This window comes from Hemibagrus wyckioides, linkage group LG29 (genome assembly GCF_019097595.1).
Source record: "Hemibagrus wyckioides isolate EC202008001 linkage group LG29, SWU_Hwy_1.0, whole genome shotgun sequence".
In the NCBI taxonomy this organism is placed as follows: Eukaryota; Metazoa; Chordata; class Actinopteri; order Siluriformes; family Bagridae; genus Hemibagrus; species Hemibagrus wyckioides.
In genome coordinates, this window is record NC_080738.1 from 8,409,435 (window position 1) to 8,435,341 (window position 25,907).

General features: G+C 40.5%; 1 protein-coding gene across 5 annotated transcripts in view; it reads right to left on the reverse strand.

Moving 5' to 3' along the window:
- The window catches only part of adgrl3.1 (adhesion G protein-coupled receptor L3.1), a 221,147-nt gene extending 200,844 nt beyond the window's left edge, over positions 1-20,303 (reverse strand). For 4 of the 5 annotated variants that reach the window (XM_058384529.1, XM_058384528.1, XM_058384526.1 and 1 more), the window contains exon 1: positions 19,900-20,302. The gene's annotated coding sequence lies outside the window, so the exon portion shown is untranslated. Of the gene's footprint in view, positions 1-19,899 lie in introns of all 5 variants that reach the window. The other variant, XM_058384530.1, reaches the window with a different exon arrangement.
- Between the last annotated feature and the right edge of the window lie 5,604 nt (positions 20,304-25,907).

Here is a 25,907-nt window from a genome sequence, read left to right on the forward strand (position 1 = left end):
GGCACACAATAGCTCTGTTTCAGCTCAGTGACCTGAGGTTCTGACTTTGTGTGTGTGTGTGTGTGTGTGAGAGAGAGAGAGAGAGAGAGAGAGAGAGAGCACTTGGAAACACCTGCAATCTGGTTTCTGACTGATTGATACATCCTGCATTTCAGACACTGGGCACTGCCCACATGCACGTACACACAAAACAAGGCCCCGAAAAATAAAACCCATCCTGTGAATTCCCCTCAGCCTGATGTTGTCACAAAGAGTTCAGATAAAATCCATTTCATCTTGCATGTCACTGTGTCTGAGTTACTATACCACACACACACACACACACACACACACACCTTCCTTAAGCCAAGTCAAAAAAGTCAAATTACTCTTTTAACCTTGTTATCATACATAATATTTAGTGTTATAGAGTGTTGATAGGTAAATTTTATCACACGCAAAAAGATAAGGAGTTCAATTATTTGAAAGAAATTACACTGGAAAAAATCGACAGATGTTCAGTGCCCTGTTTATGCAAAGAGTACACAGCCGAAAGGAATCAAGTACTAAAAAGTAAATGTTTTTAACTGTTTTCCTGGAAAACATCGCTCCTTCTCTGTAAAGTTTGCCGCTCGTTATGGATGACTAGCGCTATGTAGCTTAACAGTCTGCAAATAACCGATCTGTAAATGGAATTTTAGATCGTGAATTGTAAAGTGAACGGAATTGAATGGAAGCTAGTCTAACCCGGCATTAGCAAAGAAAACAATACGGCCAGCTAATGTTAGAAAATTAGCGAAACTTGCCTCAGCACACTTTTTCAAATTAGAAGGAGCTAATGCCTTCCAGGGAGGCGAGGGATACACCTCGTTTTCTGTAAGGTTTTTTTGCTTACTCCAGCATACCCAACCATTTTGCTTAAGTAGTTCCAGAGGCGCTCATCCTTAAGATCAGCACTGCAGTCTGGTGGATATTCAGATCAAACGGGCTAGCTCTAGCACTAAGCCCGTTAGATTGGATGCTAAACGTAAATAATTGGACGCTAAATTGAGCCGTTTGAATGAACACTCAAGTCTTTTTGGCTGGATGAGCAAACAAGAGACCTTCGTGATTTTTTTTTTTTTTAACAGATTACCGAAAATGAATGCTATTCATTTTCTAGTACTATTGCTTCGTGACTAATTTGCGAAAATGAGGTACACGAGATCATACTCTAAACCTCCTGCCCTTTTCTTTCAACATTTGATTACCTCGATGCTTGGACACGGTTAGACAAATAGATTTTTTACTATCTACTTCTACTTTTGACCCGAGTAAAGATTTCAACACAATGCCAATGCTTTTCCCTTAAACTTAATGACAATAATAAATCTTTATGCTGCATTCTAAAAGGAAAACAAAGATCCTGTATAGGCAGGCACCGGATAGCTCTTCATTGCATCACTATCAATATTAACACCTCTGAGACGTCTACATGTCTGGAGCTGTGTGTAGATCTGTTTAAAGAGAAAACACACTTAATACTCTGGAATTGTTGCCAGCCTCTTTGAAAATGAATATATTAAACAAGCAACACATGACGAGAGCTTAAATATGGAAAAGCTTTGTAGCTGGGCATGGATCTTGGATACGTCTCCATGGAGAACATTTTAAACTGGTTTATGGAACCAGTCTGTGGAATTCAGTGTTCAATTCGGGCCTCAAGTTTTCAAAAGGGTACAAAACTATAGATATTAATATTCTGCACCTGGGGTATGGTGGATTAGAGGTGGCTTAGAACATTAGAACAGGGTTTGATTCCTGCCTCCATCTTGTGTGCATGGACTTTCCATTTTCACCTAGTGCTTCAGGGGTCTCCTCTGGGTTCTCCAGTTTCTTCCCCCAGTCCAAAGACTTGCAGTATAGTTTCTAAATTGTCCATACTGTGTGATTGTGTGTGTGATTGTCCCCTGAAATGGGTTGGCATATTGTCCCCTCATTTGTGCCCCAGTGGCCCCTGCGACAAGCTCCAGGTTTCCTGTGAGGAACTTATGTAAGGTAGAACCTCCTGGCAAAGGCAACCAGGTTTTGGGCCACAACTCTGCCACATTTTAAACTGGTTTATGGTCTTTGTTTTGTGTTTCTTGCCCACAATTTGGAACTTGGTACTTGTTTTCAACAGGGTACAAAACTATAGATATTTTAATAGGGTGCCTAAAGGTGGCTTAGACTTTTGCCTCACACCACCAGAGTTGGGGGTTTGATTCTTGCCTCCATCTTGTGTGCATGGACTTGGCATTTTCACCCAGTGCTTCAGGGATCTCCTCTGGGTTCCCCAGTTTCTTCCCCCAGTCCAAAAACATGCAGTATAGTTTCTAAACTGTCCATGTGTGATTGTATGTGCGATTGTCCCCTGTGCCACCCAAAAAAGTCACCTGACCACATATACAATTTCAGCTGTAGTTCCACGAACACCTGAAACCTTTGCAATATGTGGGCCTAGAAATTCTATAGTAAATGCAATGAAACTACTGTAAAAGTACTGTATATATAATAAACCTGCTGACTGAATGTATATGCGGTTAATTAATACACAATGGACATAGCAGAGAAAGACATTGGAGAGAAGGAAGAGGAAAAAGCTTTCTTTTCTCAGTACAAAACGACCTGAGCCATAAGCTATTAACAGTTTATTATATTCGCACTCCCTTCCTGAAAAAAAACAATAGTACACCTTGCACCCGGTCCTCATCTGTGCCTCTCATGATGCGTGAACAGGATCTATCTTTTTTCTTTTCCCCCTCTTTCCCTCTCTCCTTCCCTCCCTCACCCCCTCTCTCTTTCTCTCTCTCTCTCTCTCTCGCTCTCACTCTCTCTCACTCTCTAATTGGGTGTGTTATAGGGCTCAGGGCAATGAGCATCACAGTCATGGCTGGATGCACAAGCTAAGGAGAGAGAGAGAGAGAGAGAGAGAGAGAGAGAGAGCGAGAGAGAGAGAGAGAGAGAATGAGACCAGCTTTGGACTTCAGGCTATAATGAGGCAAAATTGCAAAAAAGGAAGCTCTCTTTTTTTTAACATAGGAGAGGAGAGAGTAACGAGGGACTGAAAGAAGTTAATGGAGAAAGCAAAGGAAGGCCTGAAAGCGTGAATGAGAAAATGTACTAGATGAGAGTTTGGGGAGCTTCTTAGCATCTTCATTCAAAGTAAAAGCAGTTGCTATACGTCCTCGTGAACGGATCAGGGTGGCATTATACATATCAATACCTTGAAATTGATAAGATTCACTCTGATAGTTCTGTGTCTCGACAGCTATGACCACCCATCCATCCACCATCCATCCATCCATACATGCACTCACCCATCCATCTATCCATTCACTTATTCATCCATCCATCCACTCATCTATCCACCCATCCATCCATCCATACATGCACCCACCCATCCATCTATCCATTCACTTATTCATCCATCCATCCACTCATCTATCCACCCATCCATCAATCCACCCATACATGCACCCACCCATCCATCTATCCATTCACTTATTCATCCATCCATCCACTCATCTATCCACCCATCCATCCATACATGCACTCACCCATCCATCTATCCATTCACTTATTCATCCATCCATCCACTCATCTATCCACCCATCCATACATACATGCACTCACCCATCCATCTATCCGTTCACTTATTCATCCATCCATCCACTTATCTATCCACCCATCCATCAATCCACCCATACATGCACCCACCCATCCATCTATCCATTCGCTTATTCATCCAGCCATCCATCCATTCATCCATCCACTCATTTATCCACCTATCCATCCATACATACATGCACCCAAACATCCATCTATCCATTCACTCATTTATTCATCCATCTATCCACCCATTCATCCACCACCATCCAGCCATCCATCCACTCATTCTTTCATCCATCCACCCATCCATCCATTCATCTATCTATCTATCTATCTATCTATCTATCTATCTATCCATCCACCCATCCATTCTGTAATTTTATCCTACACAGGGTCACAGAAAGCCCTGGGCATATCTCAGGGAACTGGAGGCACAAGGAGAAGGACACCCTGGACGTGTTGCCAGTCCATCACACACCCATTCATGAACAAAAGCACAAATGTGTATATGAATTTATATGATATTTAACTGTACATATATACACCAGTGATCAGTAATTAATATAACTATAATAATTTAAAATAGTAAAAATAGTAATAATTTAAAAAAGTAATTTTGAGGTATTGCCTCTCTCTCTTGCTTTGAATAACCACCATCATTATTAACCCCCGCTGTGGAGTGTGACATGATGAAGACCTTCAATGCTGAAGATATTCAAACATTACATTCTTTTGGCTTCAATTAAAAAACCGAAAGCAGTACTTCCACGTTGGCTTGTTAAACTGAAGAGTTCAGCACAATCCTCATTATAGTACATATTCTAGAAGTTTCTGTACTCTTACTTCTATATTTTGTCATTTTAATTTCATCTGCTTTAAAGATGTGATGTTCCATTGGGTTATAATATTTTGGTTAAGAAATATATCATAAATTCAACAAAAACTGAACATATCTATGTTACAATGCAGTAACTTTCATGATGTACTAAGATTACAATCTGTGTGTGTGTGTGCCTGTGTGTGTGTGTGTCTGTGTGTGTGTGTGTGTGTGTGTGTGTGTGTGTGTGTGTGTGCATTTATGTACTACATATGCTGCAGTGTCGTGTTGAGCAAACCCATGTGTTAACATGAAAGTCACGTTCTACTCTCAAAACACACACACACACACACACCCACTCACACACAGTGCTGCTCCATCGGGCACCGACATGTAACCATGACGATAAAGTAAGGAATCAACAGTGTTAAATATTTCCCTGTAACAGCCCACCCTGAAGTGTCATTCACGCTAAACTGTTACTATAGCAACCCTGATGTATTAGAATGTCTAGATTAACACATACCTGTAATCTGCTTTGCAGCCAGATCGACTCCTTGTATGCCTCACATTTCAGAACAACAATGAACAGAGCTGTTAATCGTTATTCGGTAAACGCTGTATCCTGATCGGGGTCAAAGTGGAACCGAGGAGCTGTGAGGTGGGAATGCTCCGAGCTACACAGTAACTGTGTAGCACCCTGAACACCACAGGGTAAAAAATTATTATCAAAATAAAATACAGTGATATAAAGAAACACACGCTCTGCTTTGTAGGTTCATTACAACACATTCCACAGCAATCAAGGGACAGAAAATATGGACTGAAGGAAGGAGGGAAAGCAAATTTGGCCTTTGCTGTTAGAATGGAATGTAAAAGCAAGAGAGAATTTAAAAATGAAAATGAGCTCAAATTGGATAAAGAGCTCTTCCCTTCAGATTCCACAAAAAAATCAACAGTACCCAGGACCTCCAACTCCACTGACTCAGTCTCACAAACACACACCATCCACAGATATTACACGTTTTTATACATATATATTAATTTAGTTTACAGGTTTTCTTTGATGCAAGTCCTCTTACTTAAATTTCCTTTGTGGGGGATTAATAAAGGTTTAAATCTCATCTCACCTTATTTCACCTCATTGCATCACATCTTATCTCGTCTCACCTCATCATACCTCATCTCATCTCATCTTACCTCATCTCACTTCATCTCATCTCATCTTACCTCATCTCACTTCATCTCATCTTACCTCATCTTACCTCATCTCACTTCATCTCATCTCATCTTACCTCATCTCACTTCATCTCATCTCATCTTACCTCATCTCACTTCATCTCATCTCATCTTACCTCATCTCACTTCATCTCATCTCACCTCATCTTACCTCATCTCATCTCATCTTACCTCATCTCACTTCATCTCATCTCATCTTACCTCATCTCATCTCACTTCATCTCATCTTACCTCATCTCACTTCATCTCACCTCATCTTACCTCATCTCACTTCATCTCATCTCATCTTACCTCATCTCACTTCATCTCATCTCACCTCATCTCACTTCATCTCATCTTACCTCATCTCACTTCATCTCATCTCATCTTACCTCATCTCACTTCATCTCATCTCACCTCATCTTACCTCATCTCACTTCATCTCACTTCATCTCATCTCATCTTACCTCATCTCACTTCATCTCATCTTACCTCATCTCACTTCATCTCTTCTCACTTCATCTCATCTTACCTCATCTTACTTCATCTCATCTCACTTCATCTCATCTCACCTCATCTTACCTCATCTCACTTCATCTCATCTCACCTCATCTTACCTCATCTCACTTCATCTCATCTCATCTTACCTCATCTCACTTCATCTCATCTCACTTCATCTCATCTCACCTCATCTTACCTCATCTCACTTCATCTCATCTCATCTTACCTCATCTCACTTCATCTCATCTCATCTTACCTCATCTCACTTCATCTCTTCTCACTTCATCTCATCTTACCTCATCTTACCTCATCTCACTTCATCTCATCTCACTTCATCTCATCTCACCTCATCTCACATCATCTCATCTCACCTCATCTTACCTCATCTCACTTCATCTCATCTCACCTCATCTTACCTCATCTCATCTCATCTTACCTCATCTCACTTCATCTCTTCTCACTTCATCTCATCTTACCTCATCTTACCTCATCTCACTTCATCTCATCTCACTTCATCTCATCTCACCTCATCTTACCTCATCTCACTTCATCTCATCTCACTTCATATCATCTCATCTTACCTCATCTCATCTCACCTCATCTCACTTCATCTCATCTCATCTCACTTCATATCATCTCATCTTACCTCATCTCACTTCATCTCATCTCACCTCATCTTACCTCATCTCACTTCATCTCATCTCATCTCACTTCATATCATCTCATCTTACCTCATCTCACTTCATCTCATCTCACCTCATCTTACCTCATCTCACTTCATCTCATCTCATCTCACTTCATCTCATCTCACCTCATCTTACCTCATCTCACTTCATCTCATCTCACCTCATCTTACCTCATCTCACCTCATCTTACCTCATCTCACTTCATCTCATCTCACCTCATCTTACATCTCACTTCATCTCATCTTACCTCATCTCACCTCATCTTACCTCATCTCACTTCATCTCATTTCATCTTACCTTATCTCATCTTATCTTACCTCATCTCACCTATTCTCATCTTACCTCATCTCACCTCATCTTACCTCATCTCATCTTACCTCATCACACTTCATCTCACTGTACCTCATCTCCTCTCACCGTACCTCTTCTTATATTACCTTATCACACTTTATCTCTTCGTACCTCATCTCATCTCGTCTTACCTCCTCTCACTTCATCCCATCGTACCTCATCGCATCTTATCTCAGCTTACCTCATCTTATATTACCTCATCACACTTCATCTCATCATACCTCACCTCATCTTACCTCATCACACCTTATCGTACCTCATCTTATCTTACCTCATCATGTCTCACCTCATCTTACCTCATCTCATCTCATTTTCATCTCAACACATCACATCTCATCTCAGATCAATACAATTAAACAAAAATAAAATAATCATTGAAATAAAGATCTAAAGTGATTTATGTTACTCATGCTATGTTTATGTTTAACACAATTATCACATTAACCATAACAGATTTAGTGTATGATATGGCTTCCACTGTCATTATACATCAGCGTATAAAACAGCACTTGATCCAGCACATCCTATTATTTTACAGAATGAACTTAAAGTGCAGCAGCTGAAAGAGTTACAGATTTGCAGCAAGTGACATGAACCAAAATATTTCTTTTAGCCTCTTTTTGGAAGTCCCTGAGACACTAAATTGAGACCTGTTTGCGGGACGTAAGCGTATTTATTTTTTCCCCCTTGCTTTTATAATTTGCTATTTTGATTTGTTGAGTCAATAAAATAATTCCGTGCGCTCTCCAGTAAAGCAAATGTGGCCACTGTTTAAAAAGATAAGCTGACCAAGCACTCGTCAAACCTTTTAGCGGACCAATCAATTAACAGTGTCATACTTACGGAATTAATACTGGCCTAGATTGAGTGTGTTTACAGACCTTTCCAGTTTTCCTGTGTTTCATACTGCGGTAACGTCAGACTGGATACGTGAAGCTGATAAGGTTTCAGGTTCAAATGTAAGAAGAATTGGGTTAGGAGTTTATGATATTTTACATCATTAGATTAATTCAGAAACTTGCATCTTCCTTTCTATATGTTACATACGGTATTTAACTATATTTTCTGTATATTTCTTTCTTTATATTGAGTTAAATTACACCAAATCACACGTGGCATGGCATTTATTCAACCGAACAGACGACGTGTGGAATTTTGGACACGTCATACACTCGCAGCTTTGCTTACGTGGCAGAAAAGGGGCGGAGCTACCAGGTGCTGACGCCTAATGAGAAAACATTTCAAGATGGCTGATGCCACAGACATTTTACAAAAGTCTCACGTTGTGTGATTTATTTATTAACAAATTTATAAATACAGCACATTCTGTGAGACGAGTTTGACCTTCATACACAAAATTCATACAAATTCATACACTAGAGTATATAGTGCTTAGTGTAAGTGTGTAGCGTGTTATTTGGGAAGCAGCCACAGTCTTCGCTCATCTAAAAAAGCACTTTGTTTTCGTAGGTAATTTCTATCTAATGATTCGCTTTATTATAATGCTGGTATAAAGGTGTTTATTCATATCTAAACTATAGAGCCGTGTAATTGATATTAATGAGTATTGCCTATACAGCTAAGCGTTCCGGTTTTCTCGTCATGATCCGAGACGCCACGAGGAAGCCAGTCATTGTGTACGAGTCTGAGTGGAATGTTGAAGACAGACAGGCACTCTTACAAAGCTCAAACGCGGAGATAACAGATGGCACTGGTGCTAAAGAAACGGCGAGGGAGAAAGAAAAAGGGAAAGGGGGAGAGAGAGAGAGAGAGAGAGAGAGAAACTGCTTCTCTCGCTACACGAGTCTCCAAGGAGCATCAGATCCACAGCTTATTGCTTAGTGACAGTTCTACATTAACTACAGAATACAATCCTGTGTTCCATCACCTCAGCAACGCTGACACACACACACACACACACACACACACACATACACATATACACACACATACACACCATCACCAACTGCCTACAGACTTTAAATTAATTTTTCTATCTTCAATGTTTTTCTTTGGCTCAATAAGCGATGCCAAAATCAGCACTCAAAATTCAACACACTCACAGCTTGGTCCAAATAAGTTGGAGTCCACTTTCAGGAACATGTTTCTAACACGGATTTGACAGCAAGCTGTCAGCTTCTTTAATGCTGCACTGAGACACAAATTCTAATGATTCTAATTCTAATTCTCAAACTCTAACCTTCACACATATACACCGACCAGGTATAACATTATGACCACCTGCCCTAATATTGTGTTGGTCCCCCTTTTGCTGCCAAAACAGCCCTGACCCATCATGCACTGTGTATTCTCACACCTTTCTATTAGAACCAGCATTAACTTCTTCAGTAATTTGAGCAACAGTAGCTCGTCTGTTGGATCGGATCACACGGGCCAGCCTTCACTCCCCACGTGCAACAATGAGCCTTGACTGCCAATGACCCTGTCACCGGTTCACCACTGTTCCTTCCTTGGACCACTTTTGATAGATACTGACCACTGCAGACCAGGAACACCCCACAAGAGCTGCAGTTTTGGAGATGCTCTGATCCAGTGGTCTAGCCATCACAATTTGGCCCTTCATCAAACTCGCGCAAATCCTTACATTTGTCCATTTTTCCTGCTTCTAACACATCAACTTTGAGCACCAACTGAGCCTTAAACTGAGCTGTCATGTGCATCAGGAAGTACAGCGTGGTCCCGAACCCAAGGCTTCCTGTAGGACGTGGTGTGAGTTCTGGATGCACTGTAAAACTGTGAAATGATCCCCATGAATGTGAACTCGTACTTGGGTCAGGATGTGAAGTGACCTGTGTGTGTGTTTTAGGCGATGACAACATCATTAGTTCCTACAACACACACTGGGAGGAGAACGATGTAGGACACAGAAGAGGTGAGACGCAAATATGGTGAATGGATATAGTTGTGTTCTCCGTGTGCTTTTGTGATAATGGGGTTTGATCGAATCCAGTGAGTCTGAAACCAGACCATCGTTGTTCAGGTGCCAGAACAATTACACTTGATTTCAAAGCACAGAAAGTGTGTCTAGTGTGAAAACAATCTCAGACCAACAGAGAATTATAAACATAATGCTGATTTATGCTCGAGTAGGTAACACTAATAAAAAAAAAAAGCATGACTAACGAACAGAATGAATAAACTAAAGTCTCGTTTAATTTATCTGCTTCCTCTCTGCCTCTGATGATAATTTAATAGAATCCAACAACCAGCCATGAGGATGAGTTTATAGAGAAATCATTATGATAACTGCATCTCATCATTATGGCAACTCAACTTATTAACCAGGTTCTCATCTCTGACTCTGTTTACGTCTTATCATTTCTAGCTCAACTTTATTCACATCTTTGATTCATTTTGACAAAGTAATGTGCATGTCTTCTTACAAAATGTTTGTGACAATGTCCAGGATAATGGTATAAAGCTTCATTGGGTCAGTGTGAGAGCATATTCGCTTTGTTTTAATCTGTATTTCCCGTCTTCTCGTACACCAGTTGGTGGATTATAGGTGGAAAGGTTTGCAGCAATCGGCCAAATTCCTGCCTGTCAAGCCTTAACCTTAACTCTCCGGAAATTCAACAAAACAGCAGTAAATGCCAGCTGTGGAAACTGTTCCCTGTTTATTCTGTTAGTACAGTCATGTCAGAGATTTTATTTTAGTCCACTGGCATTCAAAAGAACGTAGGAAAATAATCACAAGGAGGAAGAGTTCATCTTTCTTTCTTCCCTCCCTCCTTCCTTCCCTCCCTCCCTCCTTCCTTCCTTCCTTCCTTTCTTCCCTCCCTCCCTCCCTCCCTCCTTCTTTCCTTCCTTCCTTCCCTCCCATCTTCCTTCCTTCCATCCTTCCTTCCTTCCTTCCCTCCCTCCCTCCCTCCCTCCTTTCTTCCTTCCCTTCCTTCTTCCTTCCTTCCTTTCATCCCTCCCTCCTTCCCTCCCTCCTTTCTTCCTTCCCTCCCTTCTTCCTTCCTTCCATCCATCCCTCCTTCCTTCCTTCCTTCCTTCCTTCCTTCCTTCCTTCCCTCCCTCCTACCTTTCTTCACTCTTTCTTTCTTTCTTTCTTTCTTTCTTTCTTCCCTCCTTCCCTCCTTTCTTCTTTCTTTCCATCCTCCTTCCTTCCTTCCTTCTCTCCCTCCTCCCCTTCTTTCTTTATTTCTTTTTTGTTGGGGGTCTCTGGTGGTCCGGCGACAGAATACTGTGTCCTCACACAGGACCAGGAAACAAACCCAGTCACTAAGGGGTTAACTTTCAGTGCCAGTGCCAAGCCCGGGTAAAATGAAAGGATTGCATCAGGAAGTAAAATCCAGTGCCAAAATCAAAATATACAGATCGTTTGATCTGCTATGGCGTCCCCGAGCTCGGAGCAGCCGAAGGACATTACCACTACCACCAACAACAACAACAGCTTATTTATGTCATGCTGATAGTGTGATGTAGTCTGTAGTGTGATATTATTTGAACTGCTAAAGATGCTTTCCATAGCTCTCATGTGGCGCAACAGAAAAGCATTTGTATCACAACGATGCCAGAATAAGTGAAGAATAACTGCCCATGCTCTCTGGGTGGGAAAGAAGGAATCACTGTATCCCCAGTCCATCAGGCTGGAGTGAAAAATCCTTAAAACACTGCGCTGTACAGCACATGTCAGTCCACAGAGAGCAGATAAGCAGTCGATTACACAAAATTCACCAATTTCTCTGTAAATCACATTACACCAAATTGATTAACAGTCATCAGATAATGCAGAGAGAAAGAAAGAGAGAGAGAGGAAACGAGTCCATGCTGATCAGGAATACTGATATCTCCAGATAAGCGAGTATGTGCATGGAGGAAACGCTTTGATGTGTTGCCTAGCAACGCTTTTTGTTAGCTAACGGAAATATAACTGAAACTATTTTTGTTAGCAGGGTGAAAGCTAATCACAATCATGTCGATGGCCAGGATAACACTTCTCCCCCTCAGGTGATACTGCTTCCCATACAGCACACTTATTTTAGTCCTGTGAGACTCAGAAGGTTGCACCAAATGACAAGGAAAATTACGAAGACAAAATCTTCTCTTATGGATCATCTTTAATGCCCGTTATTTTGTAATCATTTTAAATAACTATAAAATGTCGATTATTTTTCTATCCAATATGCGCCATTTTATTCCTTACATTATACAAGGGCTGCGTCTCAATCAGCGCGCTAATTCAGTAGTATTTCAGGGCTCTGATCAGGGAGTCGGCCATTTTTAAGGGTGTCAGGAACCACTGGGACACTTCCCTGCCAGACCACTGGAGAGGGTGCTGGCAGGTGAATTGCTGGAGCCTGCTTTCGTTGTGTGTTTTCCCCATGTACTTTGTGCCACGCCCTTCCCATTGTTCTGATTTCCCGCCATGACACCTGTTCCCCATTAGCCCTAATGTTCTGCCCTATATATAGGAACCCTTTTGTACCTGTCATTGTTTGTTTGCTTGCTTGCTTATTTGATGCTTTTATGGTTTTTTTGTTCATCTGTTTATGCGCTGTCTTGTATACGGTTTTGGTTGTCATGTTTATGTCCCCCATGTCTTATGCAGTTATGTTCATTTCATCCACCCTGTGGATGGGTCTGACTCCATTGTGTGCAGGTGCAAACGGCGGCCACGGAGCTCTGGGTTCGAGCCCTGCTTTGGGTGGAGTCACACGGACGTTACAAAGGGCTTTCTCTGTCTCAGATGTGAGGTCTTTCCACTGCACTGGAACTTTCACTAAAAAATAAATAAAAAATCTCATAATGCACAACAGATACCAAAAAGCATCAATGCGCATTGTTCCCTTACTGGAAAAAAAAATGGGGAACGAACCAAACTCTCAGCCATCATCAAATGATTACTTAGCACTGTCTTATTCCATTTTTTTATGTATACGTATGGTTTGTTTGATTCTAACGACTTTTAAGTATTTAATTATTTTCTAGATGAAGCTAGCAAAGTAATATGAAGTATAAAACTTCAACATTTGATATCTTTGTGTTTTTGCTCTGATTAGGACATTAGGGTCATGTGGCTGGAAACTGAGTCATCAGTGTCCCAGTACGTAGTGAGCCAGCATCCTTATCAGTGCCCCAAGTCGTGTCCAAGATCTACTGATTCATGAGGAAGCGAAGCAGAGAGCTGATTGAGACGCAGCCGCGGAAATCCACACCGAACTGAATCACTGTCATTATGAAAGAACGATTTGCGCTAATGAAATAAATGAGGTTGCGAGACATTGGAAAAAAATAATCACGTCATGAGCGAGAAGATCAAACTGAAGTCATGTTTCAATTTTAACCCAGCATTCCTGCTTCACTTCTCACTTAGTCATACCGCTGACTTGTTTTGAGGACATTTGGACCCTGTTTTATACAATATTCACAGATTGCATACATCTAGTCCTTGACAGCTGAACCTAAGCACCTCTGTAATAAATCAAAAGAAGAATTCAACGCTTGGTTTATTTCCGAAAACAAAAAAAAACCTTGATTCTAAAAGCAAGGCTTCCGTCCTAAATATACCAGGCCATTTTCCTGCCTTTTAAAAAATGACTCACATTATTTGGCTTTAAATAAAGATGGCAGCTGAGGACATGCTTTCCTGTTCCATTCATTACACTTAAAAAAAAAAAAAAAAAAAAAAAAAGAAGGCAGAAAAAAAAAGGCGGCCTGACTCCTGCCCCTGACTCCAGCGCAGTGTCCGAGCCGGGAAGGAGCCATCGATCTGTCGAGCGATCAAACCTCAGTGTGATCAATCAATCACCGAGCCGTTTTATTTCCTCGAGTCCATCACGGCTACATGCATGCAGATGCTCCATTCCAGCTAATTCGCTTTCATTCAGTTCAGTCCACAAAGATGAGCTTTGCACTTTGCTGTGCATTTTGATTAAAGATCAGAAAGGACCATGGGCTTCAGTTAGGGGCGAAAAAAGTGACTGATAATGAAATACAGCATCGTTGATCATATGGAAGGAGTTTAGGAGAGGGTGTGGTTGGGGGAGGGTGTGGTTACGAGTGGGTCTGGTTACAGGTGGGTTAGGTTAGGGGTGTTTGTGGTTACTGGAACATGTGTTTAGGGGTGGGTGTGGTTACAGGTGGGTGTGGTTACAGGTTGGTGTGGTTTTTGCCATTCTCTACAATTTATTAAACTATATTAAGTATATGTAAGGACTAAAACACTTGGAGCCATGCTGTTACAGGAAAATAATCAGTGATGAGGATTTCCTCATATTGTCTCAGGGAGATTGCCCCTGGCTTGGTCATTAAAAATCCATTTATACCCTGAATGTAGAGATTTCTGTAGAGCTGCATTGTGGCAATGTGTACTGTTAAAAAGTGATATATATAAATACAGGAGAAAAGAAAAGGAAAGAAATCTCACGAGGATGTTGATGCTGATGGAAATACAGTAAATTTATAGTGTTAAATTTGACTCCTGTATGGATAAATAGTGCAGTGGTGAAGCACCTGTTACACAACCCCAGCGTTGTGGGTTCGAGCCTCAGCGCAAGGCTAAACTCTGTGTTTAATTTTATTCAAGGCTTTAATGATCCACGCTAATATCAATGCTACTCAAGGACAATCACAAGGAACACAAATTACTTCAAGCCTATTGTTTTGATGTTGTACAAAAACCAGCACCAGCTTCACTCCCCACAGAGCTCTGAAGACTTTCCTGCAGTGGAAAACCTACTGACACTTTAGATTATGTTCAGCATCACCGACACCTTCCGACCAATCAGATTCAAGAATTCAACATCACTGAGCATAATGACTTATTTTTTTCATGCAAGGGTTTTAGGAATCTAGAGTGTGAAACGTCAGATCATGAAGAACCAGGATTAATCCCAGTGTGAAAACCCAGGATTCTAGGATTTAAGTTTATACTCCAGACAGGAATGTGAGTGCGATGTTTTTGTGTGTTAAACATTAATAAGCGTTAAAATGTCAATCGCTGTTTCAAAGACATCTGAGGTAAAAACTTTATAAAATCTATTTATTTAAAACTAAAGCATATGATGAAGGAATAAAATAAACGATTAAGAAAAAAACAGCTTCAAAGAGATCTGTATTTATTTAATAATAATAGAAGTGCTTTGGGGCAATTTTAAGCAACACACACACACACACACACACACATATATTTACGCTTACTAAAAACAATTCTGAACATTAATATCATTTTTGCTCATTTCTTCTTCGTCCTTGAAATAAACCCCTGTTCAAATTGTCCTTTTTGATCCTGAACAACAGGAGGCACATTTTCCCTCTCCATCTCACACACACACACACACACACATACACACACACAATCATATGCATTCACATGCAGCATCATTGTGCTCCACTTCTGTTAGGACCAAAATAATCAAAGACCTTTTAGGTGGCCAATTGCAACACCATTGTGAACAGATCACACTCAGAGGTCTATTGTCTGGCAATAACACACACACACACACACACACACACATACACACACACACATAGTGAGTGAGTGAGTGAGTTCCTGCTGCTTCTCTTCTAACATACACTGACTCAATAGCTCTAAGTGCTGGAGAGAGATGGAGTCAGAGTGAGGGAGAGATAAAAGATGTGGTTACAATATTCATGTGAAACACTATTTCAGTACAGTGAGATTTCGCTAAACACCTAGAGCAAGCACTTAGCAGCCCGGCTACATGACAACTCCATTTACTACGGGCGCGTACACAAAAAGTGCAAAGCATTAGGGCATATTCCTCGAGAAGGCGCAATCTGGTCGAGCCTCGGTTCAGCCTCAATCATTTTCTAATAAAAGAAACTTTAAGAACTAGTATTTCTTCTAAGTAAGAAACTAATGAATAATATTTGAAAGTGTTGCTACACTGGCGCTGTTTGTTAACAGGTTGTTCAATTTTAGCGCTAAATACATAATCGAATCGAATTTTTCACTTGGAATAAAAAACCTGATACGAAATCCCTCAGTCACTGTGTATTTCCATTCCAAAAGCCAACAAGTGTTTTGCATGTAATTTGCAATTAGAGTTGAATTCGTTCCGCAGTCATTTCTCCGTGTTAAACCTGACCAATCCTGGCAGTGCATTATGAGTAAGCGCAAACAGTCCTTCAGTCGCCCCGTACGAACGCTCAGAAATAATAAGACGTCTTGTTAAGTTCTCAAAATGGCTGACGTTCTACCGGTAACACAAAACAGATTGAAGTGTATTGTTTGCAAGAGTGAACAAAGCCCTGCAAGCGGAACCAGGAAATACCAATCCATCCATCATGAGGTCAGGAAAGGTTAGAAGCGGTACCAATCAAGCCCGGTTCACAGGCTGCCACTGATTTTGCAGGCCTCTGAGAAAATAAACAGTTCAGACGAGTCTCGAAAAAACATGCCTGGATGAGTTTGAACTCTGTCTGACCAGAGATATATTTTAACACGTGTTTCGTCTCAAACAAACTCACACGTGTTATAACAACTGGGCTGCAAGATACGAGAGGCGCTCACTTCGGAGGTTACGGTTTTCACAGACATCAGATGACGCTGTCTAGTCGAATAAAGCAGGAGACAAAAAAGAAATCAACACTCTGACTTTAGTTAAACAGATTCAGCTTTCCAAAATGACATCAAACCCAGAGGAAAAAAACTGTTGTTTTGATGTCTTATACTCTGGGATCTCAGCTGTTCCTCTGTTTTTCAACTGGCACGGTAAAGTCGCCACAGGATTTCATGATTTTCTGATCGCAAAATCAAGCGAACTCCATGATATTCTTTTGAGATTTTTCCGCAGGTTTGGACCGAGACGAGTCATTCTAGCTAAAACCTTCTTCACATGCATCAAGAAAAGCATGAGAAAGTAACTAAATATGTGTATTGACTAGTAGGGTTTAAAAGAAGGCTTGTGATTTTGAACATTTTGACAAAAAGCAGTGGGTCATTAAAATTAATCTGTAAAAAGAAAGTTAATCTAACAGGGAATACCTGCACCAGGAAACCACATTTAATTCTTCTTCCACCGATATTTACCCTGATACACATTATCAAATTTCTGTATTATTATATCATAATATATTATTAATTATTTCTTATGATGGAAGAAGGATGCGATGATTCAATAACATACACCACATATTACTTCACCTTCATCCAAAAGATAAGTCATAATGCATAATGAATATTACTATTGATTAATATTTTATATTTATATTGCTCTCACCACTATCTTGTTGGCTGTGTTGTATTAAAAAAAAAAAATCCCATATCCAAGCTGGGTTTAAAACACTGTACAGAAAGAGCACTCTGAATAGAAACATAATAAATGAACCATGTGCTGTTCCACAATTCACATGAATTTTGCTTGAGGTCAAAAGCAGCCAGTTTGGACTGACCTCTTGTCCACTTTCTCTAGAGTCGATCTTAAAATATCTTAAAATTAATCCCGACATGCCGGTTCTAAAATGTGCTTAAAATAACAACTGGATTCAAAACACAGAAATTGGAGTAAGGCCATTTAGCTCTGTAAATAAATTCAAGCCTTTCTTTCTTTATTTGTTTCTGCTCAGTATGTACTTCGTATTATTTCGTTAGTGATTGTTAATAATAGTAGTATTAGCTTACAGATAAATACACTCACACCACAACCCTAACCCATGTATAGGCCAACTATCATAAAGGTAACAGCTATATACCTATATACCAAGCCTTTCCATGTTAAATGTGATTATGATAAGAATTCAACTGTAACCAGTGATATACTTCACACACACACAAACACTGTAGCATGTTTATTTCTGCCCGAAAGCACAAGGTGCAGTAAAAAGTGTTCATTTACCCCTAACGCTACATTCAGACATACAGAGACTTGCAGTGACAGAGCAACCAGAGATCATTTATTTTCAATAAGAGCTGATGACTTCCAGCATCATGAGCGACAGCAGCCGTCTGCAACTGAACGTGGGCATGACGAAGTTGAGAAAAGTTCATATTTATGCAAATATTGAGCAACTCGGTGCAGCGACTATGAGTCATGTGACCCGTGGCAAAGAGCACACACCACTTCTCCTTCATCTCATACGATAAGATGCGCATATACACTTGTGGAGTTTATACACAAACGCCAAATCTCCCTCCAGAATGTTTCATTTTAGCAGCTAATTGATTTGAAACGCTAGTCGCACCACCTATTGATAGACGTTATTAATATGCCAACCATAATGGGAACGTCTGCTGATGACTTCATAGTACAGCGACTAGCAGTGGTTAAATCACTGTATGTGTGAACGTAGCATTACACTTCCAGACAATTCCCCTACTCCAGTCTTAACATGATAACAGCGCAGGTGTTTGTTCAATAGTTTACGTACAGTATGACTAAACTTTTAGTATTATACGTGTTACATTATAAGTTCAACAGACTTAAATCATGCTAATTCAGTGTGTCATGCTTACGTTCCCCTGGTTAATAGCTTCCCCTGGTTAAGACTTAATTCGATATTATACAGTATGTTTGAATGCAAAATGCTGCATATACAGCAATTTAAGCACTGAATATTCTGTAAAACTTGTTTATTGGAGATTGTGTAATTATATAATAGCACAATGTAGACTTATTTTTCATCCAAAACTGTAGGTTTTCACAGAAGAGTTACTTCAGCATCCATTCAGGACTATAGCACACCGCAATATTTCTGGTTAGAAATCAGGAAAACAAACACTGGAAGTCTGAGATATAATGTGGTACAGCTTTAATAACAATTCACTGAGGAGTAGTCCAGGGACAGACCACCCCTGGAGCTAATGTGTCCATTATTTTTTCGTCTCTCTTTCTTTTTGTGAGACATGAAGTGCCATGAGAAACAGGGGCTGCGCCTCCTCTCCTCCTCTATATGGGTCACTGAGGTAAACACGCAGTAAAACTGCTCTGACCATGGCACATAAAATCTGTGAGGAACGACCGTAGTGACGACGATAATGCAATAAAATGTCTTTATAGGCCAACACGACGACGAAACAAGTGTCAGGCATGTCATTATTAGCCCGTTAAATCAAGGTCATATGGTTTGTTTGATAGGGAATGGGAGCGAATAAAAATCGTGTCACGTGACTCGCTCTATTGAGTCTATATGCGGAAGTCATGGTGCTTTTATTATATTTAACTCCTGACGCGGTCATACCATCACACTCTCTCACATACAGAGAGAGAGAGTGTGTGTGTGTGTGTGTGTGTGTGTGTGCGCGCGCGCTTGGAAATCTCCTCATGTGAAAGACTGAAGCTGCGGTGGCCATCAGCGGTGAGCCATAAATTAACGACACGCTATGAGCGCTTTCCCTCTGATAAACAAATTAAGCTTATCATTTCATCATTACGTCAAGAGCTGCACACACAAAACACGCGCTCGCGCCCTCGAATATACACACGCGCGCGCGCGCACACACACACACACACACACACAGGCAGAACGACGCCCATTAAAACACCGCGCACGACACACAGTGAAGCAGCCTGTGTCAAATACCCCTCTCTCTCTCTCCACCACACACACACGCGCGCGCGCGCGCACGCAAACAATTCTGCCGTCAGTTCTCCAAGCGCTACCATAATGCCCACTGCAACACATGCATCATCCACACTGCTCCTCCGTCTGACCATTCGATCATTAATTAGTTGCAGATGTATTGGATATTAATCATTAGAATCGTCAGGAGAACAAAAGTCTTACCACATCTTAGAAACCACAGCAGGGGCTTGTGTCAAGCCGCGCGCAATGAACCTTGAAGCAGTTTTTTTTTTTTATTCCTGTAGCCAAAAGACTGTCCTCCGTTTGAGAGTGGAAATACTTCAGCTTGAGGTTTTGGTCGCCCTGCTGTGCTGTGACCCTCAAAGCCGCTCGGATCGGTGCGAAAAGACGCGTCGCGTGGACCGGAGATGTTCAGCGCGTATCCAGCAATGGTTATTTTGCTCGCGCTGCCAACATCATCCTCACCATCATCCTCCCGCAACGCTGCGCGAGCTGACAGCACAGAGAGAGAGGGAGAGAGAAAGGGAGGGAGAGAGAGAGAGAGAGTGTGGAAAAGCACGGTGATGCTCGACTTGACTCAGAGGAGGACAGGAAGGAGAGAGAGAGAGAGAGAATAGAGGGAAACAAGGATAGGGGAGGGAGGGGTGTGTGAATTTCAGAATGACTGCCTCGGTGGATGCAGATCCCTGGCGCCCTCTGACGGTTGCGCGTGCGCACTGCAGCCCCCCATCGACCTTGCGTTCACCTGCGTTATGTAACACCTCTAGACCCAGAGCCATTTATGAACATCTGGGGGCCTTAAAGGGTACATCTTAAGATGTTGTTTTTGCTAGTCCCTACACTTTCTGTGCACATTAGAGGGTAGATGGTAAATGTGTGTGCGGAGGTGGGGTATTGTTCGCAAGCTTCATGGGGCCCTGTGGTAATTAAATAAAGTGATAATGTCTTTTTTGTAATAAGAGTCTGTGATCCTTACATCAGCTACTATAAAGGTGGGGGGTCTAGTGGATAGAGTTGCTGCCTCACAGCTCCAGAGTCTATGTTTCGATCCTGTTTCGATCGTCTTCTCCGTGTTCTTGTGCCCCTGTGGATTTCCTCTTGGTTCTTTGGATTTCCTGCCACCTCCCAAAACCATGGCAGTACTGTAAATGTCCTGGCTATGCTGCCGTAGTATTTTTCCCTAGGTGTGAAAGTGTGTGCATGGACTAGCATTTCATTTAGGATGCACTCTTGGCTTTCTGGGATGGACAGATTATTTAGATTGAAGATGATGTTGGAAGTGTTGGTAGTCTGTGTTCACGGATATGAATCTCTAATTCAAAATACAATACAATGCTCAGCCTTAAACACTCACATACACCAACACCAGGCCAACATGGTCCAGAACAGGTCCAAATAGTCAGCAATGGTCCTTTTGTCTTCTCTTTTCATGGACGGATGGGGTATCTGATAAATTAGCCAGCGAGTGTAGATCATTAAGAATGTCCCCAGGCATTCCCACTCTATGAACATTTTCTGTAGAGAAGGATCAGCAGAATTGACAGGGTTGCCAAGCTCTTTATTTTCACACCAAATTGGGATCATCTAAAAATACTGTATCCATCATCCTTTAGGGAAATTAATCAGATTGCGCTTTAATACATTGCCGCGATCAAAGCAAAGCATAAGTATGTTGGTGATGTATGTAAGATATACTGCAAACATTAGAAGTGGGAATTATGGATTGGATCATGTCCATGCATTATAAATGTGGATGAGGCTGAGAAAAAAATGTCTCCTTTTTCCAATGACCAAGTTTTTTGGGTTGGTTTCAGGTCTTGGTGATGTTTTGAAATGGAGGTTTTTCTAAAACTTGATACCAAAAATATAAAGCTAAAAATATACCAGATAGCAGCCTATAATGGAAATCAAGCGTAATAGTCTCTATGTTGTTATTAATGTCTTCCTGCCTCACCAAAATCTATCATGAGCTGCTGCTTCTGTTTTACAACCAGAAAGCCACATCTCCCAGTAAAGGCTTATGGATAGGTTAACTAAGCTGTAGGTTGTGCTTCAGGTGTGGGATTTCTCTCAAACTTTGTTGATTTTTGAAGACTTCAGATATGAACTCAGTAACACTACAGTGTACCAGTGTGAGTAGTGGAGGGAGTAGCTAGCGCCATACAGCTAGACTTGTGCTACATTTTCACTTGAAGTCTCCAGTCGTTGTACCATGACGCCATCAGCAGGCGTTCCTATTACCTGTTGCCATGGTGATAACGTTCCTCAGAGGCGTTCTAAATCAGTTTTCTTGCTAAAAATGAATCACTCCAACTTTGATGTGGACACGCCCACATTGAGTCGCTGTCGCTCATGTCACAGGAAGTCGTCGGCTCTGTGAGCGTAGCATTAGATATCTGTTGCACCTCAGGTCTGAGTGTCGTTTACTTGGATAGAAGCACTGAAGCAGCATTGTGGGTGCTATAAGTGCTAGCCAAGCAGCTAACCCTGAGACTTTAATCCGTGCAGAAAAGATTCTTTATATGAAACCAGTGTGAAAGCAAGTCGTGAAGTCATGATGTCATGAAGGCTGGGATGAGCTCCTTTGGCGGTTAAGTCTAAACCTGCTAACATCAGTGGCACAAATGTTTTACATTGATTTCATTGACGTGTGTGTGTGAGAGAGAGAGAGAGAGAGAGATTGTACAAGTAAGATAGTGCAACAATGCACACGGTTTCAGGTTAAAAATATTTCATGGGAATCCTGGTCATGTTAGGAAGATCGTGTTTACGAGTTGAACACACATAAATGCCACCTCAAACTCGTAATTACGAGTGGGAATTTCTTCGAGCTCTGACTTTCTGAGTTGAGGGTCGTGTCAGTCAGAAAACACTCTAGAATCAATGGATGCAGCGTCTATATTTGAAGGTAAATTAGTTGAAATTGGATGTTTGCTCGTCTCAGAAGCTGATTTCTGGTCTTTTTAGTTATTATGTGTTTGGTTTATAGGAGTCTATAGGAGAGAAATTGTTCAATTACCATATAATATGTAATGCTAAAGTTTACAGTAACTTCATAAACTGATTGAAAACTTCCTGATGAATAGCTTCACCTCCATCTCACTCTGAACAAAGTGACTTGAAGTTATTTTCATTGTCGAGTCTCAGAAAACAGGCATCGAGCCTGGGTAAAAATGCATCAGCTCATCTTCAGTTTAAAAGCTTTATTCATTGCGTTTTTGCTCTTCAATCATCTAACCGTGTTGAAAGCAAGAGTGTCGAGGATTCAGCAGCGAATTAGCAGATATACCTGTGGTACAAATGCAGCTAACTAGCATTCATGCAACTCTCCTAAGAAGGAATAGCTCTCTAATATAGTATATAAAGCCCAAAATAATTCTTCATATAGAATTTAAAAAGAGCTCAGAGGGGCTTTTTGAATTAAAAAAGACGGTTCTTTATAAAATCATTCAGTGAGTCTTTATTATTATTATTATTATTATTATTATTTTCATTATTATTATTATTATTATTATTATTATTATTATTATTATTATTATTATTGACATTTTCATTATTATTATTATTATTTTGCAAATTTGACAAGAAAATACAGCAGGTTCAAACACAGTATACATTTATTTCAACAATAACAACATTGTGTTATGAAAAAATTGTATATATTATTGATAACAACAAAACTTAATGAAGTGTTTATATCCTGTCCGTTTGAATTATTTCAAAATTGATGAAGTAATAAATCTTTAATAAAACAATACAATAGACAGATAGATAGACAGATAGATAGATAGATAGATAGATAGATAGATAGATAGATAGATAGATAGATAGATAGATAGATAGATAGATAGATAGATAGATAAAAGTTAATTTTAATATATAGGTTTCCAAAGAAAATCTCAGGATTCCAAAGAACCTCTTTTTTTTGCACTAGCGTAATATCTTCAGGATAATAAGTACAAAAATAGTATCAGGAAAGTCAGAAGTCATAAAGTCACCACTGTTCATGAACAGTTCTGTAACTGTAGAAACAAAAAGCAGCACAAATGTTGGAGAATATTCAGCGGATGCGTAAGTGAACTAGTTTCCAAAAGCAGATGTCTGTCTCGTCCTGCACAAGCCCACGGGAGGTGCTTTTTTGCCCCGTTTAAAATAATAATAATAATAAAACACTAAAATAACGCTGAGGAAACGTGCCAGGAAATATGATTTTAATAAAAAAGGTAAAATTAAAAAAGTCCTTCAAAGACAGAGTTATTCCAGGCAAGCACAATCATAATGCAGTCCTACAGTCCACGATGTTTTCACATCTCGCTGTATGAATAATACAGAAACTTAAATCTGTCGCATACATTAAATGAACATTAATCATTTTTAGAACCTAATATTAGTATAAGAGAGGCTGGGAACTATCACAGCAGGCACATTGTGTATTTGACTAATAGACCAGGAGAAGAAGAACGCTAATGTCCTACAGGCTCGAACACATCAGACATGCACCATGACTTCTACACACACACACACACACACATTATTTATTTGTGCGTTTTGCCTGGACAGTACGAGAAACTTGATGTCTTTGGAGGGAAAATTCTAAACAAATGCAATTAGCATTACTATTATTATTACTTGAGGAAAGAGCGTACCTCGCCTATTTAGGAGTCATGTAATGGTAACATTTTCATTTACATGTGAGCTGCGAGGCTTTCAAAGCGATTAGCCTTAGGCTGTGAACATTGGCGTGAAAAATGGTTTAAATGATTAAGCGCTCTTCGCTAGGCTTAGATCAGTAACACTGGGAGTCGGTCTCTTAAAATGAGTCTCCCTCGCTGTTCTCATGTGTGACTCTGCCCTTCGCTGCGTGCCTCCTGCCCTGCCTAATTAACCACCGCTTTCACACCGTTTACAGACGCAGTACACTGTTAGGGGGAAAAAATAAATTAATAAATTACGGTTCCTCTGAGGTTCTTTGGGACGGTAAAGCTTCATGCTTTCTATGAACAGGTCCTGTAAAAGGAGACTCTATAACCGCATTACCAACAAATAGCTCCTTTAAAAGGTTACCTCAGGTCATCAGTAAACACAAATCAATAGCGGAGATTACCAGGGTTATTCCCGTAAGCCGCAGATTTGGGTCGAGGCACGTCGTGTGACGTCATCACAGCACATATTCAGCCAAAACCCTCCGTGGATCAGATATCAGTGCAGCTCTCAGAGGAAGTCATTACAGGTGTGTCTTCACTGGTTCAGGTTTACCCTTTTAAACCAGTACACTGGTGCTCCAGTCTGCTGGATAGTAATCGACTTATGGGACATTTTCAATCAGTGTAAATGAATGAATTATTGTAACGCTGCAAGTCTTGCTTGAGACAGGAAGTCGTGCCACCAAGCTTGGGCTAAAAATAGAACCGACCACCCACGCCACCAATCTGTCAACAAAAAAATCACCAATGGTAACGTTGGTATCATGCTTTGACTCTTTCAAAACAGCTTTCGCTCACTGAAAAAAAATTAAAAATTTGTAAATTTCAATTGGCTTTCCACTGATGAGAAAATGCTTCATATGCCGGTGCAAATTACTTGCAAAATTTTTATTCGTAATGCAAAAATTCGAAAGGGATGGAATTCATATGCCGAGATTCCACTGTACCTGGTTATATAGAGCAGTTATTTAAATAATCCTAAACCTTGGTGGTAGCTTGAATGAGTTTGGACATTCCCCTTTGCCCTTTGTCATCAACACAGAATTTCTACTCATTTAAGTGCAGCTCGAGGGCTCACACTGTTTTTTGTCTTTCGCACCATGTTGTTATTGGTTGCCAAAATCTCAGGACTTTCTACAGTATTTCAGCAGTTTCTAAAACACATCCAGATCATCTCACACGAACAACCATGCCATCTTAGTTTTTATCTTAGTTCTTCGTTGAATTCTATAAATTAAAGCATGAACTGGGAACGAAACTGGATTCAAAGGGAAGCGAGCAATAATAATGCTACTGTTTAACCTGAGATAGATGCACTAGCACATGTCATGATGGTGCTCTAATGACTAAATTGACTAATTTGTGTACCTGAACCTTATAAGGTCATACAGGTCAAACTGCAGAACTGATTCTGAATTATGGGATAGTCAAATGTGAATTTCGACTGGTTTGTAGAACGTAATAATAACTTAATGATAAAGCATGACAACTGAGTACGCATCTGCT